We start from the raw sequence: 18937 nt of genomic DNA on the forward strand, positions 1-18937 counted from the left end.
AGATGGCATCCTATGAGACCCCTTTGGGGCGTTGGAGCCTTTAAGCGTGTATCCTAAAAGCTGGTAGTTCCCCTGATCTCTATTGGGCTTTTTCTGCCTCTAGGTATCTTAAAAGCCATGCTCAGAAGATCTCGCTGAGGGGTTTGCGGATCCCCATCCGCCTATATAAATCTTTTCCATATATCTGGAGCTCTTTGGAAAAAGACAAAACAGTGTAATTAGCTGGATCTAATAAAGAAGGTAGTAGTTTGCAGGCAAAAAAGATTTGGTGTCTCCTGTTCATCAGCCTTCAAAAGAAATGTAATTTTTTTTTTTTTTTAAGTAAAAAGCATGATACGGTAGATCCGTAGGAGTCATTGGCGTGATGTGCATGATTCCCGGGTTTGATTCCTGGCCTGAGCACACAGGAGAAGCGCTCATCCACCCCTCCCCCTCTCCCTCCCCTCCGTCTTCTCCGTCTCTCACTTCCCCTCCAGCAGCCAAGGCTCCACCAGAGCAAAGCCACCCTGGGCACTAAGGATGGCCCCATGGCCTCTGCCCCAGTCGCTAGAATGGCTCTGGTTGTAACAGAGCTACACCCCAGATGGGCATAGCATCCCCCCCTGGTAGGCATGCCAGGTGGATCCTGGTCAGGCGCATGCGGGAGTCTGCCTGACTGCCTCCCTGGCTTTTAGTAACCTTGCCACTGTGTTTTTTTTTTGTTGGTGCTTTTTTTTTTTTTTTTTTTTTTTTTTTAATAATCCAGTCTAAGTAAAATGTAGCTAATGAAATCTTACTGAGGATCGCTTCCCTCCTCCCTGCTTTCCACCCTCATCTCACTCTTCCGACAAGCTAAGTCACACAGGTGAAGAAATAAGACCACACTGTATCCACCGTAAGACTTGAAATCAGTGTGGGACAAAAGAAAAAAAAAATTGAAACAAAAAGAAGAAAGTATTTTTCCCTTCTATCGGGCCTAACTCTGTATCCTTTAATTGGATTTTTTTTTTTTTTTTTGTATTTTTCTGAAGCTGGAAACGGGGAGAGACAGTCAGACAGACTCCCGCATGCGCCCGACTGGGATCCACCCGGCACGCCCACCAGGGGGCGATGCTCTGCCCCTTCGGGGGGGGGGTCACTCTACAGCGACCAGAGCCACTCTAGCGCCTGGGGTGGAGGCCAAGGAGCCATCCCCAGCGCCCGGGCCATCTTTGCTCCAATGGAGCCTTGGCTGCGGGAGGGGAAGAGAGAGACAGAGAGGAAGGGGGGGGGGGGGTGGAGAAGCAAATGGGCGCTTCTCCTATGTGCCCTGGCCGGGAATCGAACCCGGGTCCCCCACACGCCAGGCCGACGCTCTACTGCTGAGCCAACCGGCCAGGGCCTTAATTGGATTATTAAACCCAGAGAAAAAGGCCCTTTAGCAGCTTTGAAAGTGCACTGACAGACACACTTTGCAGTTGTTCTGCTTAAGCTCCTTGCCTGAATGGCTTTAATAATAAATTCAGTTTTCTGGCAGGAGATAAATTCCTTCAGAAAGTTTCTCCAATCCAAATAAATTCAGAATTACTGGAGGGCGCCAATGACATCATTTGTCTCACAAACCAAAAAGAGTGTATTCGTCTGTGGGATATTTGGTATTAGAACAAAATAAGCTTCCTCTTATGAGAGTTTGTGTTTGTGGGGAAGGGGCATTGTGCCTTTCTTCTGCCTAGAGTCTTTGTTCCTTTCTAACCAACAGCAGACCTCCTCCCAGAAACCTAGTCATCCTGTTGAACGTATCACATCTGTTATCTCCAGTAAGGTCTCAGATCTCCCACGTTAGCCACTTTCTGTTCTGAGATCCCACAGCTATAAACTCAGAGAACTTTCACATTGCTTTGTAATTCACTATTATTCTTCACCTAGGCTCTTGGCTCATTAAGAAAAGAGACTTGGTATGTGACTTCCTTTTCCTCTGGTAGCATCAGCTTGGTCCTCAGTGCAGACAGGAGACCCGAAGGAAGCCTGCTGAGTGGATGGCCTGAACGCGGAAGTGCAGCACCACGTGTCTTCTTCACAGGTGCCATCATTTTCGTTACACAATATCTTTTCTTAGCTATTGCATGATTTGCAGAGTTGCAATAAGTACTATGGAAAAGTACAGATTAATTATCTGAGCAAAATGTCAGGACAATTTCAACATGATTCATTTCAAACAAAAGCAGTCAGAACAAGTATAACTAAAATCATCTTTTGCAGCGGATGTGTTGACAAAAAATATCCTGAATTATTCCACCACAATAAAGCATATGTTTTTTTTTTTTCTGTCACAATTAGGAAAATTGATATGTTTAACATTGTTCAACTTACTTGAAACACAAGTAGTTTAAACAAATGAATAAGTATATTACGACAGCAAGAATTATTTGATGTTGTATTCTAGCTATGAAAGATGCTGGGTGCTTCATGTTGAAAGTTTAAAAGACAAACAGCCAGGTTATTTATAAGCTTCCACCTCTGGGGCACCAATCTTCTGTACATCGATTCACCTTATGTTATGAGGATTAGAGCCAAGACTAAATGATAAAAGATCTCGCTAGAACAGTTCTTTTATTCATATGAATAATGTAGAAGCCACAATAATCAAAATGATGACAAATACCAATTCTTATTTGGGGGAAATAAAACAAATTTATTAATCTATTCAGAGCAGAAACAAAAATATTTTTGCTTAGAGTATAATATTTAATTTATTGTTTTTCTTGGAATAGACCCACATTACTTTATTTATATTTTACCATAATGTATAAATACATTCAGATGGTACAAAAGGAAACTATACAAAAATCTGATGAATAGGTGAAGAAATTCAGGCAGAAAGAAAAAAAAAAGCTAAATAAAGTAGGAAAATAGAGCAGAGGCAGCAAGCATGTAGCCATAATGGCCTGAACCACTACTGGAAAGCCACCAGGAAGTGCAGAAAGCACTAAAATACACAATTATTGGTTAGTGCCTGATTGCTAAATTAAAGTGAACGCATATAATTTGTTTCTTAAATATTTTCTGTCATTAGAGGAATATTCTTAGGTGTGAAGGTGCTGGGTATTAATATTCGTATGTACATATTTAGCTTTTAGTACATATGACAAACTGACTTTCAAACAAGTTGAATTAATTTACATTCCCACCAGCACTGTCTGAGAGTTTTGGCCTTTCCACATCATGACATACTTGGAATATTTTATTTGTCTATTTTTGGATCCACATGGTATCTTATTATGTCATATCTTATTATGCTTCCGGTTTGTATTTTTTAAAATAGAGATAACTGTTAGAGCAATATGAATTGAACTGGGGAGAGGATGTTTGGGGTATAGGTTTAATAGGACTTGGAACTTGGATATAAGAAGATGATAGCAGAATAACTGATGATGAAGCAGAATAGCTGAAATGGTGATAGTGACATTTTTAAAGTTGGGCCATAACCAAAGAAAGACTTTCAGGAGAAGATGATGAAGGAACTTGGTGTGAGGTATGATTAATATTTTTACATGGGATTACCATGGTTTTGGACTTCTCTGAGATTGTAATTACCAGACCATTAAAGAACATAGGATTTTTTTTGTTTTGTTTTTTGTATTTTTCTGAAGTTGGAAATGGGGAGGCAGTCAGACAGACTCCTGCATGCACCCGACTGGGATCCACCTGGCATGCCCACCAAGGGGCGATGCTCTGCCCATCTGGGGCGCTGCTCTGTTGCAACCAGAGCCATTCTAGCACCTGAGGCAGAGGCTATGGAGCCATCCTCAGTGCCTGGGCCAACTTTGCTCCAATGGAGCCTTGGCTGTGGGAGGGGAAGAGAGGGACAGAGAAGAAGGAGAGGGGGAGGGGTGGAGAAGCAGATGGGTGCTTCTCCTGTGTGCCCTGGCCGGGAATCGAACCCGGGACTCCTGCACGCCAGGCCGACGCTCTACCACTGAGCCAATGGGCCAGAGCCTAAAGGGCACGTTTAACTCATACTAGCCATTCTGTAATAACAAATCAATGCATGCATTGGAAAAAGTATCAGAAATTATTAAAGGGTTTTACAAAAGATAGGGATTTCTGAAAAACTAGGTCTATGTGCTGTTACCAATTCTTTGAAACATATTTTTACTTTATTAATGGTGAATTCCCACAAAAAATTATACAAATTCTTATGTAGATCTAAAGTCATAAACTTAAGAAAAGAGGTGAATTGTTTGGCAATTTGGTTGGATGGACATTTTCAAAAAATAACTGTCTATTATAAGAGTAGGTATTTAAGCAAAGTTCCTAATATTTCTAAAGTACTATGAAGAATGTTAGTCACAATTTAATATATAGGAAACTGAAGCAGTATTGAATTTTGAAGTTTGTTCTTAAAAATGCTACTAACCAGTTCATTTTAAGAAAAAAATTACTTACACATATAAGAGTCCTTAAATAATCAGAGACATTTTAAGTAATTTACTGACACATTGGTAAATATAAAAATTAAATTTTGTATCTTCACCCCCCCCAAATGTATTCCTATGTACAACAATTTTTGTGTTTTATTAACTAGAAAGACTTATTCATGATAAAGATCTACTCCCTCAGGTATGGCTAGTTCCCAGGTGTTAAAAATAGACATTACCTCCCCTCTAAATTTTGAATTCTATAAGGTAATAATTAAATTTGGAAATAGTTCTTATCCTTATAGTTGAAAACTTTACTGGAAATTTGTTTTGAAGGTTGGAAGGTGTTTGGCTTTTTTTCTTTGGTTTATCTTATGCATTCCTACTAATCCTTCCAGGCTGAATTAGTTGGGGGTGGGAGGAGTTGATAACTGGGTAATAATACCTCTCTGCCCAAATGTTTAGAGCATATTGCGCTCCAAGTTTCTCATTCTCATCACAGGCCAGTGGTGGAAATTTACTTCATGTAGCTAAGACTTTTGAGATCACCAGGGTAAATAAATTAAGTTCTTGATGTCTGGCATTTACACATCTTTAGAAAGATTCAGTTGACAACAGCTAATGAGAGTCCTTTTTTATTATTTAGTCAAAGGAATAACTAATAGAAAATAATAGTTATTATTTAAAACATGATTTCTTCTTGAGTTTTCATGTCTATAAAATCAGCCACCATTTAGAACAAGGGGGCAGTGTTCTCACTTGGTGATAGTTACCAAGACAACTTAAGGTTCCCTCAGCCTGGCTAAATTTTATACCGCTCTTTTCCTTCCTCTCTCTCTCTCTCTTTTACAAGAATTTACTCTTGGCAACTTGTAACGTTTTTTCTTTATCCCTTTGAAATGTACCTCTTTTACAACCCAGGACTGCCTGTCTCAAGGAGTTGGGACCCATTCTTTTGAAATGAAATCATCAAGAAAGACAGTGAAGAAGATTTGACTTTGGGTGGTTGGGTACATAATGCAATATACGGATGATGTTTCAGAGAATTATATAGTTGAAACCTAATAATCTTATTAACCAATGTCACCCCAATAAATTTAATTTAAAAATAAAGAAATATAAAAAGAAAGTGCCCTAAATCTCCATCTCTTTAGGAGGAGAGGAGTCTAACTTCTGTAAGTACCATGTAGCAAACACAGATGGCCTAATTACATTGAACAACTTCACCTTTGATGTCCTTCAGGACTTTTCCGCTAGCTCAGCCCAGCACTTAAAACGCTTCTGCCTTTTGTTTCAGGGGAGCGAAAGTCAATTTCTCACCCATATTGCATTCGTCTTGAATAAAGTCTTCTTTACTGTTACACTCCTTCCAGTGCAATTTTTCTTTGTCAAGAGAAACCAATATATAATTCAGAAATAATTTTAAAATATAAGTGCTTTTTAACCACTGCTCTGATTATCTTATAAACTTCATTTTTATGGTGCATTTCAGTATTTTGAGCATATTTTCTAAGAATTTTGAAATTAGAAATCACAGAAAAAATAATAGTTTTAAATAATAGGGGCATTTTTTTGAAAACATTAACCACCATCTATAACTACTTTTAAAATGTTAATTTTCCTTCTTTCAACAGCTCAATCCTAAAGAGATTTTTGAAGCAGATTAAGCTTTAATCAGAAAGCTGTTCAAATTAACGTGCTATTTATAAAGCTAATTTTTTTGTTTTGTTTTCTTTAAAATATTTTTTAAATTTTATTGATTTTTAACAAGAGAGGAAAGAAAATAGGAAAAGAGAGACAGGAACATCAATCTGTTTCTGTGTCTTGACCACAGATTGAACTCGAATCTCTGTGCTTTGGGACAATGCTCTAAAGCAGGGGTCCCCAAACTTTTTACACAGGGGGCCAGTTCACTGTCTCTCAGACCGTTGGAGGGCCGGACTATAAAAAAAACTATGAACAAATCCCTATGCACACTGCACATATCTTATTTTGAAGTAAAAAAAAAAACAACAAAACGGGAACAAATACAATATTTAAAATAAAGAACAAGTAAATTTAAATCAACAAACTGACCAGTATTTTAATGGGAACTATGCTTCTCTCACTGACCACCGATGAAAGAGGTGCCCCTTCCGGAAGTGCAGTGGGCCGGATAAATGGCCTCAGGGGGCCGCATGTGGCCGCGGGCCCTAGTTTGGGGACCCCTGCTCTAAAGAGCCAAGTTATCTGATAGGGCCTATAATAATAAATTAAGACAAATCTAACCCATAGGAAAATACAGGTGATGTGATATTAAATAATAAGAGAGAAATTAAATGGCATACTCAGGACCAGAATGTAAACAGTGGCTTTCTTTGATTGGTTTATTATAGATGATTTTTATTTTCTTCTTTATATCTTTCTGTATTTTAAAATTCAAAGCTCATTTACTTAATCAAAAAAATATGTTATTTAAAAACATCACCGTTAAGCTCTTTTACTAACTCTACTGAGCTTCTAAAAGGGAAATAACTAGAACTTTACAGGATCCTTCACTAGAATTTTTTATTTTATTTCTCTTAGAATAAATACTTTTCCAACTTGATATTTGAAATGTTTTTCCACCTCAATATTTACAAACTTTAGTATTAATTATACTTATTGATTATAATTGATTGTAATTATCTACCTTTAAAATTTATATAATTGGATTTTGAAAATTGTTTTAGCTTTCTTTAATGTTAAGAAATTATTAAATTTTGTATAACTTAGATTCCACTTTGTAGAGAAAACTACTTTTTAGTGACTCCAAAATGAACAATCTTTATCATTCTGAAGATTATTTTTTGCTATACAGTATTTGTTTTTCATGGCACAATACTTTACAAGTAGAGTATCACATTTCTAAGGTGCTATGGTTTGAGTATTTTGCCAAAAAGTGATTATGTAAAATGTCTGATTATACACAGGGCAGGTTACAGACTTTCTCTATAGTCTCAGTTGGTTTATGTCCTTGACTTCTTCTTCAATGTCTGCGGTAACATTTTCCAATAGTCTCAGTTTTATGGACCCCTTTCTTTATCAGCCTTCCTCAGTGAGTCAAGGTTGCAGACTGGCTGATTAGCTTGTTCTGGATTTAAAAGGATTTGTCTCTGGACCTGGAATGGGACCCTTCTCACTTCCTGAAAGGACTGTGGCTTGTGAAAGAGAGTGAACTAACCAACACAAATAGAATACTTAATCTTCATCTGTCAAAGCTGTGGGTGCCCTGCTTCTTCAATTTATATGATGAAAAGTTAAGTACATTTTTGCAAGATTCAATTTCTACACATTTTCTATTTTTAAGTTGTGTAAATAAGTTTTTATAGCTTAGTTGGTAAGAACAGTAAATAAAAAGAACAATTTAATGTTTATTGGAAATCTGCTGTGGAATAACACTGTTTGCTTTATTTATGTATTATTTTTCTGCTCCACTTTATAGTAATTACTAAGCTATTATAAGATGGCCATATGTAATTTTGTAATGATAATAAAAATTTAGGCAATGGACAGTCTGTGTTTTAATTAGATCCACCTATTTATTTATTTATTTATTTTTTGTGCTCTCTTTTTTTTTAACTTTTTTTTTTTAAGATTTTATTTATTCAATTTTCAGAGAGGAGAGAGAAAGAGAGAGAGAGAGAGAGAGAAAGGGGAGGAGCAGGAAGCATCAACTCCCATACATGCCTTGACCAGGCAAGCCCAGGGTATTGCACAGGCGACCTCAGCGTTCCAGGTCGACGCTTTATCCCACTGCGCCACAACATCCACCTATTTATTTTAAAGAAATTTTCTAAAAGTACATGTAAAGTTAATTCACACCTTAAGTAAAGACTAAATTCTGACCATTAGTAAACATATGCAGTTAGTATACCTGTATTTGTTTAAAACTGTCACCTCTTTTTGTATAGCTGCCTTTTTCAGTGTCACTGTCAATTCCCAAAGAGATCTCAGAAATTTCAAAAGCTTTATAGTTTGAAACTATGTGCTATTTTTTATTTTATTGATATAATTTTTTTTCTAAATGATTTATTCATTTGTTTTGTTTCAGGTAATGTTACTGAAGTAGTTGGGATTATATATTAATCACTTACAGAAATTATTTGAGTTAGATCTCAGTGTTTAAAACCAATGGCTTTTTGCTGATGGCCTACCAAATGCACATTACTATACTCCTCTCTAAGAATCAGGATACTGTGATGCTTGATGGGTACCAAAGAAATAGAATTCATACTTCCCTATGCTTGAGAAATGTAGTTTCTTCTCAAAAAAACTATTTCTACCTAATCAACTGAAATAGTATATAAAGGGGCATCTTAGTTAAGCAGGAAGAAAGCAGGGACAAATTACTTGTTTCTCTAAAATAGCATTCTGTGTTATTTATTGCGGTATCACTTAGCGTCCTGGCAGAAAACAAATGGCACACTCCACTCTAGTAATCAGGCTCATTTAATGAATGGACTATTTGTAATGTGTGCGCAGAATGAAGGTAAACCAACAAGGCTACAACTGTAAATGTGCAGTGGCAAGAAGAAGAAGTGTTGACCAGAATTCTGAGAGAGCTATAGCTGAAAGAGAGGAGGACCAGGCAGGAGCTGTGGGCTTAGATCAAGAAATGTAGCCACATTTACTTGACAGAGAAGGGAACAGGGGGATAAACACCCCCATCTTTCTTCTACTCCATCATCTGATTGACTCCTGCTGCCCCTCACTGGCCAAACACAAACAGAATCCAGAAAGTGAGACACAAAACATGTGGAGAAAGATGGAAAACATACTGGAGGGCAAATGGAGGAGATTCAGCACCATATTTGGCATTTAACCATGAATTTTGAGATAGTACAAACATAGCATGTTTCTTTATTATTTCCATCAGGTATATAAGGTGAACTTGACAGGATTAGCACATTTGAAATGCAAATGAAGTAATAATAAATTGCTAAAACAATCTTGGAACTATTTTAGAATACTTCTAAGACAAGAAAAATTGTATTTTACATACATATTGGAATAGTAGTGCATGACTCACTAGTGATCCTCAGTTCTCACGAGTCTTTGTGAATTTTAGCATAAGAACCATAGCATTTGGGGAGAAGACTAATACCAAGATCTTCAGATTCAGTGGGTCAGGAATTAGGTGAACTAGGTTATGCTAACACCAGGTAAGATGAAGTGTTATAGGTGCATGTTTTATCCCACTCTCCTGTACCATTTCTGAGGTAATAACTTTGTTCGCGATGCCTTACTCTTTACAGAGTATTCTGTGGAAGATTCATTTGGTTTGGCTCAGGCATAAATAATGGCAAAAAATGATAAAACAAAGGGGAAAAATCTTAGATTATAGAAATGAGTCTGCTATAGTAAAGAGAACTAGGGTAAAACAATTACTTTTCCAATGTTTCTTTAATTATTAAATAAACTCCTTCTGTAAGTAATTTAATTTTAGAACTTCAAATTAAATGTTACTTAGTAACCATTAATTTATAGCAGTCAATTGATATTTTATTAACTGTTATGTTTTCAATATGAATAATAAGTAATAATTTGGTTAGTAAAATAACCATAAAATAAAGTATTATGAAGGCAGCACTTAAAGTGAGATTTAGGAGAAAATAGTAACTGGCACTGTTGACTTTTCCCGAACAGGATGACTTATCTAAATAGGAAAATCATGCACGTGCCATTCAGATATTCCAGGGAAATGTACATATGTACATACTGTAAATGTTACACATTAAAATATGAGTCTTCTTTCTTTTTTTTGTTTTGTTTCTGGAATCTAATGCTATAAAGTACTTTAAAATTATTTTCTGAAAGAATCAAAAGCATTTGGATAAAAGTGTGAAGAAGATGTGAATGTTAACCTTATGGGTTCTTTGACAAATCACATTCTAGGCAAAGAATACAGTGAAAGAAAGCCCCTAAGTCCAGGTTATGCCTGACAAGTTTAAAGAACAAGAAAGAGGCCAGTGGGGTAGGAGCAGAAACATGGTTAGAGGGATAATGGGGCTACATTATTATGGATTTAACTTTTACTCTGAATGAAATGAGAAACCTTTAAGTTTTGAGAAATACCATGGGTGACCAACAATGCAAAACAAAGAAATAAACAAACAAATAACACTCTGGATGCTCTGTTAAGCATAGATTGTAGTGGAATGAAGTGCGATCAGGAAAAACAGGTTATTGTGTATTCCAGGTAAGCTGGTAGCTTGGACAAGTGTAGAAGCTGTAGAGGTAGTAAGAAATGGTTGGAGTCTGGATATATTTTGAAAATACAGCTGTCAGGATTTGCTGACATGTTAGAGAGAATAGGGGCAACGATGACTCCATAGTTTTTATCCTCAATGACTGGGAAGATGAAGCTGCCATCAACTGCAATGGGGAAGGCTCCAAGTTGAGCAAGTTTGGAGGGAGAAGATCAGGAAATGTTGTGAACACAGTGTGTTTAAGAGGAATTTAGATATCCAAAAGGAAACATCAAGTTGGCAGCTAGTTAACTATGTCTGGAGCTTGGGAAAGAGTCTGGACAGGAGATATAAAATGGTAAGTCTTCAGCATATAAATAGTATTTAAGACATTGGGACTCAATAATTTCAAGGGTAGAGAGAAATAAATCAAGTGCCAGGCACTTAAGCATTAAAAGTTTAGAGAGAAGAGACTGCAAAAGAGATTGGGTCAAAGAGAGAGGGGAAAAAGGTGGGAAGTAGCCAGAAGAGAATGGTACTTTAGTAATGGTGTTCAAGTCCACCGGAGTCCACAGTAAAAGTAAGACTGGCTCAACATAAGGAAATCTATTGATATAATTAAGTTAATATAATTATTTTGACATAATCAATTAAATACTGATAGGTTCAAGAAAAAAAGTTATAGTATCATTTTAAAAGCTGGCAGAATGTTGATCAAATATAAGGCTATTTTAAAAGATCTTTGATCAACTAATAGCCAGCATCATACTTACTAGTGAAACAGTGGAGACATTCTCATTGATATGCCCCAGGAACAAGAATGGCACTCCCACCAGCACTGTTTTTCTGAGACATCTCATGAGTGAACAAGATATACTGCTCCATAGGTAAAAATAAAAATTAAAAAACAGAAAAAACTGACATTAGAATACAAGAAAAATTATTGTCTCCTTAAAAATCTTCAGAAAAATCCACTCCTAAATCCTTATAGTTATTAAGAATGAAATGAAGAGGCTAGTTACAAAGTACTGCACATAATTGTACGTGGTATACTTTTATATAAAAGTCAGTGTTGACTGCGCTCAGCCAAAATGACGGCGCCCATGGGTGCTGTTCTGGAGCCGAGAGCTGCCGTGTGCCTGGCGCGCCCTTCACGTCTCCGCAGTGTGCGCCAAGAATCGGGTGGCCCGGGTTCGAGTGAGCCAAGGGGACAAGCCGGTGACGTATGAGGTGGCGCACGTGCCTCACCACATTGCGCACCGCAAGGGTTCGCTGTCGCTGCACACAGGTAATCCACTTTTCATCCCCAGTTATCATCTGGTTCAAGAAGGGCTCGATTTTGTTCCAAGCAAGAAGAGATGTGCGTATGACGACTCGATTATTCAAATTTTTCTGACTTAATTTATGTGGCACCCATCTTGAATATTTCCACACCAATCCTTTCTTCCAAATATGGTCCAAAATGGTTTGCTGAGCTGAAATAAGCCTTTCTGTGATCTCTGATGTTGTCAGAAAAGGATCTAGCTCCAACATGGTCTTAACAACATCGTCATCAATCAAAGATGGTCACCCAGAATGTGGCTTATCAGAAAGGTCGAAATCACCTGTTTCAAATTTTTCAAACCATTTTCTGCATGTCCTATCAGAAATTGTACCTTCATCAAACACTTTCAATAAATTTCTACATGCTTCTGTAGCAAAAAAAAAAAAAAAAAAAAAAAAAAAAAGTCAGTGTCATAGGTTTTTTGCACCGTCATCACCAGAAACACGAGAGTAATGCAATAATACATTGTGTTGTGACTTTATGACAGTGATGCCAACACTATACAATAGGAGTTTTTCAGCTCCATTGTAATCTTACGGAGCCACTGTCATATATGTGGCCTGTTATTGACTGAAATATAGTTATGAGGAACATGACAGCATAATTTGTTTCAGTGTCAAAATATATCATCCTCTCAGTTGAACGTATTGCACTAACCAAAAAATAAGTTGAATGTGTAAAATGTCTTATTTACGAAGTCAGTTTTTATGATACGAGATGATTTTCAGTGTTAGGAGGGACTCCAGAAATTGCTTTTGCCAGTTGCCTCAGCCTCATTTTTATTTTGTGAGGAAACAATGGCTCTAAGTAAGTGATTTCCTCAATAACATGCTTATTTGTTGCAGTTTACATTAAAAAAAAGAGGACATTTTTTTCATTTGTTTGTAAAAGTCATACCTTCTTTTTTAAATTAAGCATTCATCAACATGTTATATAGATAAATGATTATGATGTACAATGCAGTATTTTAACAGATGGTTGTTTTGACATAGTATTTTAGAAAAATAACATGATGATATTCTTGATTCTCTAGAGCAAACACTTTGCAAGATGTTAAACCAGCTTATATTTTAACAGACTGGAGATCCAGGGCTGGGAATTCTGACCTCAAAGTTTTCCAGCCTAATTTTTCAATGAAATATTCTTTACCACTGCTGGTACATCTGCCAGTATCTGGAGACATTTTTGGTTGTCACCACTGTGGGGGGTGGTGGTGGCGACAGGTGGTGTGCTACTGGCATTTAGTAGATACTGCTAATATCCTACAGTGTACTGGATAGTTTCCCATAACAAAGATTATCTGCCCCAAATATCAATAGCACCAAGGCTGAGAAAATCTGACCTAGGATGATGATGCAAACTGATTTTACCAGACTTGTATTTACAGTTGCATGTAATCACTTCAAAGTTAATACTACCTTACATTTTAAAGCTATATTTCTTAACATGTTCTTTGAAACATGAGTCCTATCAGATATTCTGTGAAAAAAGAGGAAAATATCCATACTATATTATCCTCTGCTTTTTGTTTTTATTCAGTGAGAGGAGGAGAAGCAGAGGGACTCCCACATGTACCCAACTGGGATCCACCCAGCAAGCCCATCAGGGGCAATGCTCTGCCCATTCTGGGGCATTGCTCTGTTGTTCAGCAACTGAGCTCTTCTTTGTGCCTGAGGCAGAGGCCATGGAGCATCCTCAGCACCTACAGCCAAATTGCTCCAATTGAGCCATGGCTGCAGGAGGGAAGACAAATAGAGAGAGAAGCAAGAGGGGGAGGGGTGGAGAAGCAGATGGGCACGTCTTTTGTGTATCCTGACCAGGAATTAAACCCAGGACATCCACACACTGGGCCAACGCTCTATCACTGAGCCATCCAGCCTGGGCCTATATTGTTTTGTTAAAGATCCACACTGCCAACTATAATATCAAAGACTCTGACACCTCCTGCAGTGAGAATCTATTGATACTTACCTTTTCTTAACCCAGAATATTCTGCCTTGATTGTATCATACAATATTTTTACAAAGCCTCTATGAACATTCCTGAGAAGAGGCATCAAGAAATCCAATCACAATGATTTATGGTTCTCAGAGCCCTTTCATATTTGATTTCATCGGATTCTGTCAACCATTGCATAAGATAAAATTCTAAAATAACTTTAGCATTGCTCTCAAATAATCTTGTCCTAGTTTGTCCTTTCACTTCTCTTTCATTTCCTAGAGCCAGTAAAGAATTTGTTTTCAATTAAAACAAATTTATTATTTTTCTTATTATAAAAAGATTATTATTTTAGAAAATATATAAAATGCAAATAAGCAAAACAAAAATTTCCCCATAGCTACTCCATTTTTAAAACTTTCTCATATTTTTGTATTTTATGCCAATGTAAAATAACACTGTAAATGCTTTTTATAAACTAAATTTTTTCAGTTATAATCTTTAACATTTAGTATGTTAAAATTTAATATTAATGTAGTAATATTATTATTATATCATGATGATAACATAAAATGAATACTCGAGTATCAATTGGTAACTGGGTATTTCATTATATGAATCACATGATGCTTTATTTAAGGAGTTCCTATTAATGGGAAACTACTAGTACTTTTTGGGGAGATAATTTTTGCAATACCCTAATGAACAACTTTTACTTATGTATTTTCACACATTCCTAATTATTTCTTAGGGAAAATTGTGAGAAGTAAAATTGTATGCTTAGAGTTAAGGGTGCAGTGAGAGTGGTTACAGATGTACATCTTAAGGCTTTTGTACTGAAAAGGCTGTACAAGTGCATATTCTCAACAGTGGCATAGAAGTGTGACATTAGGTCTTGTATTTTACTTTATTTTGAAGTACGCATTATGAGATCTAGTCTGTTAACAGGTTTTGAGGTGTGCAATACATGATTGTATTCTTATATTGCTTTGATTTATCTCTTTCTTTTCATTTTCTCTGCTATTAGACTAGGACCTATCCTTTACTTTTTGGTTTTCTGGCTGACAAACTGTTGTGCCCACCTCCAATTCTTTGCTCATGTGTGGCTCAGTTCAAGTTCTTGTTTCTTGAAGAAGTTTTCCTGTACCAATTAGACCCAAATTCCACACTTCACAATTTGATGTAGCCTTACTATGTGTTTTTTTTTATTAATTTTAATGGGGTGACATTAATCAATCAAGGTACATAGGTTCAGAGAAAACATCTCCAGGTTATTTTGACATTTGATTATGTTGCATACCCATCACCCAAAGTCATATAGTCTTCCATCACCTTCTATCTGGTTTTCTTTGTGCCCCACCTCTCCCCCCACCACCCCCTTCCTCTCCTCACCCCCAGTAACCACCACATTCCTGTCCATGTCCCTGAGTCTCATTTTTATGTCCCACCTATGTATGGAATCATATAGTCCTTAGTTTTTTCTAATTTACTTATTTCATTCAGTATAATGTCTATCCATGTTGTTGTAAATGATCCGATGTCATCATTTCTTATGGCTGAGTAGTATTCCATAGTATATATGTACCACATCTTCTTTATCCAGTCATCTATTGAAGAAATTTTTGGTTGATTCCATGTCTTGGCCACTGTGAACAATGCTGCAATGAACATGGGGGCTGCATGTGTCTTTATGTACCAGTGTTTTTGTGTTATGGGTGTGTATTCCCAGTAGAGAGATTGCTGGGTCATATGATAGTTCTATTTTTAGTTTTTTGAGGAACCACCATACTTTCTTCCATAATGGTTGTACTACTTTACATTCCCACCAACAGTGGTTGAGAGTTCCTTTTTCTCCACAGCCTCTCCAATATTTGTTATTACCTGTCTAGTTGATAATAGCTAATCTAACAGGTGTGAAGTGGTATCTCATTGTAGTTTTGATTTGCATTTCTCTAATAGCTAATGAAGGTTATCATCTTTTCATATATCTGTTGGCCATCTGTATTTCTTCCTGTAAGAAGTGTCTGTTCATGTCCTCTTCCCATTTTTTATTGGATTAAATTGCTTGTTTGTTGTTGAGTTTTATGAGTTCTTTGTATATTTTGGATATTAGGTCCTTATCTGTGCTGTTGTTTGATAATATCATCTCCCATTCAGTTGGCTGATTGTTTTGTTGTCAGTTTCTTTTGCAGTGCAAAAGCTTCTTAGTCTGATGTGGTCCCATCATTATCTTTGCCTTCACTTCTCTTGCCTTTAGAGTCAAATTCATAAAGTGCTCTTTGTAACCAAGGTCCATGAGTTTAGTACCTATGTTTTCTTCTATTTAATTTATTATTTCAGGTCTTATATCTAGGTCTTTGATTCATTTTGAATTAATTTTAGTACAAAGGGACAAACTGTAGTCCAATTTCATTCTTTTGCATGTGGCTTTCCAGTTTTTCCAGCACCATTTGTTGAAGAGGCTTTCTTTTCTCCATTGTGTGTTGTTGGCCCCTTTATCAAAAATTATTTGACCATATACATGTGGTTTATTTCTGGGCTTTCTATTCTGTTCCATTGGTCTGAGTGTCTATTTTTCTGCCACTACCATACTGTTTTGATTATCGTAGCTCTATAATATAATTTGAAGTCAGGTATTGTAATGCCCCAAGCTTTGTTCTTTTTCCTTAGGATTGCTCTGGCTATTCAAGGATTTTTATAGTTCCATATAAACCTGATGATTTTTTGTTCCATTTCTTTAAAAAATGACATTGGAATTTTAATGGAATTACATTAAATTTGTATATCGCTTTAGGTAATATAGTCATTTTGACTATATTTATTCTTCCTATTCAAGAACAAAAAATATTTTTACATTTTATTATATCTTTTTTGATTTCCCTTAACAATGCTTTGTATTTTTCATTATATAGGTCCTTTACATTCTTTGTTATGTTAATCCTAGGTATTTTATTTTCTTTTTTTTGTTGCGCAGAGCCTGCAGAGGCTGAAGAGCAGCCTCCACCACCCCAACTTCCCAGCAGGGTGTAGCACTGGGCTCCTAGCCTGGCCCCTGAAGCCTGGCACTGGGCTCCTAGCCTGCCAAGTTGACTGAACCCTGTGCTCCCTCCTGACAGAAGCTCAGCTGCTGGCATCTCTCAGGTGACCACCCTCCACACTGTCCCTCATTCTGTCTTTGAAACAGTCTTCTCAGTATGTCACAAAGCATTCCACATCCTCCATGAAGGATATTAAAGAGGCTCTGTCCTGGCAGGACCAGGCATGCAGACGGGATGCATCTACAAGACCAGGGGTAAGTGGTCGGGCTCGGGAGCCGGGGAGGGGAGCGCCTTCCATGTGTACAACATCGGGGCTCAGTCATCGTTCACACTGATGATACATATTGCTTCCTGTGCCCTTGAAGTTGGATTGAGGTAAAAAGTTAAACTCCTCCTCTACAACCTTTATCCATCCCAGACCCCCCAGGAGAAAGAGTATCAGCAAAGTCTGGGACAATTCCTGTCTTCAGTCTTTCCCTGTCTCTTCATTAGTCTTCCTGTTCTTGTTCTACTTCAATGCAAGCTCTATTTCCCTTGCAGACACAGGCCATTTGCTTCCCCAGATACAGACCAGTACACCGACATGACAGGCCATGTCAGATAATCACGTGGACAGTGGTGAATGCAACTCAGGCCCAGACCAGACTCTCTGTCCCAGCATGCAATCAAAATCAGTCCTGATTCATGACCAGCCAAAACCCTCCTAGTGTGAACTTTTGTGGCCACACCTGGGAGACATTCAAGAGAAAGTCTGTCAAGGTTGCAGTGGGCAGCTTACTCCTTTACCCAATTAAGCCCAAAGGCCTCTCACTCTAGCATCCTGGGGATGGAACACTGAACAGCATTTCTCACCATTATTAATAATTTTTTTTTCTCATGAGAACAAATTTAATCAATGGTATCAAGTGGCATACAGTAAGCTCAGTGTAAGTAGAGCTATTATAATTACTGGGGTTTTTTTTGGTTAATTTTAATGGGGTGACATTGATAAAATTGTATTCCGTCACCTTCTAACTGGTTTTCTTTGTGCCCCTCCCCTCCCCCAACCCACTCCCTCTCCTCCCACCAACCCTGTATCCCCAACACTGTTGTCCATGTCCCTGAGTCTCATTTTTATGTCCCACCTATGTATGAAATCATACAGTTCTTAGTTTTTTCTGATTTACTTATTTCGCTCAGTATAATGTTATCAAGGTCCATCCATGTTGTTGTAAAAGATCCGATGTCATCATTTCTTATGGCTGAGTAGTATTCCATAGTATATATATACCAAAGCTTTTTAATCCACTCGTCCTCTGATGGACACTTGGGCTGTTTCCAGATTTTTGCTATTATGAACAATGCTGCCATAAACATGGGGGTGCATTTCTTCTTTTCAAACAGTGCTATGGTGTTCTTGGGGTATATTCCTAACAGTGGTATAGCTAGGTCAAAAGGCAGTTTGATTTTTAATTTTTTGAGGAATCTCCATACTGTTTTCCACAGTGGCTGCACCAGTCTCCATTCCCACCAGCAGTGCAGGAGGGTTCCCTTTTCTCCACATCTTCGCCAGCACTTATTTTGTGTTGTTTTATTGATGAGCGCCATTCTGACTAGTGTGAGGTGATATCTCATTGTGGTTTTAATTTGCATTTCTAATGATTAGTGAGGTTGAGCATTTTTTCATATGCCTATTGGCCATCTGTATGTCCTCTTTGGAGAAGTGTCTATTCATTTCTTTTGCCCATTTTTGGATTGGATTGTTTGTCTTCCTGGTATTAAGTTTTAGAAGTTCTTTATAAATTTTGGTTATTAACCCCTTATCAGATGCATTGTCAAATATATTCTACCACTGTGAAGTTTGTCTTTTTATTCTGTTCTTATTGTCTTTAGCTGTGCAGAAGCTTTTTAGTTTGATAAAGTCCCAGTTGTTTATCCTGTCTTTTGTTTCACTTGCCTGTGGAGACATACGGCAAATATATTGCTGCGACAGATGTCAGAGAGCTTACTGCCTATGTTTTCTTCTAAGATGCTTATGGTTTTACGGCTTACATTTAAGTCTTTTATCCATTT

The sequence above is a fragment of the Saccopteryx bilineata genome, chromosome 1 (assembly GCF_036850765.1).
Source record: "Saccopteryx bilineata isolate mSacBil1 chromosome 1, mSacBil1_pri_phased_curated, whole genome shotgun sequence".
NCBI lineage: Eukaryota > Metazoa > Chordata > Mammalia > Chiroptera > Emballonuridae > Saccopteryx > Saccopteryx bilineata.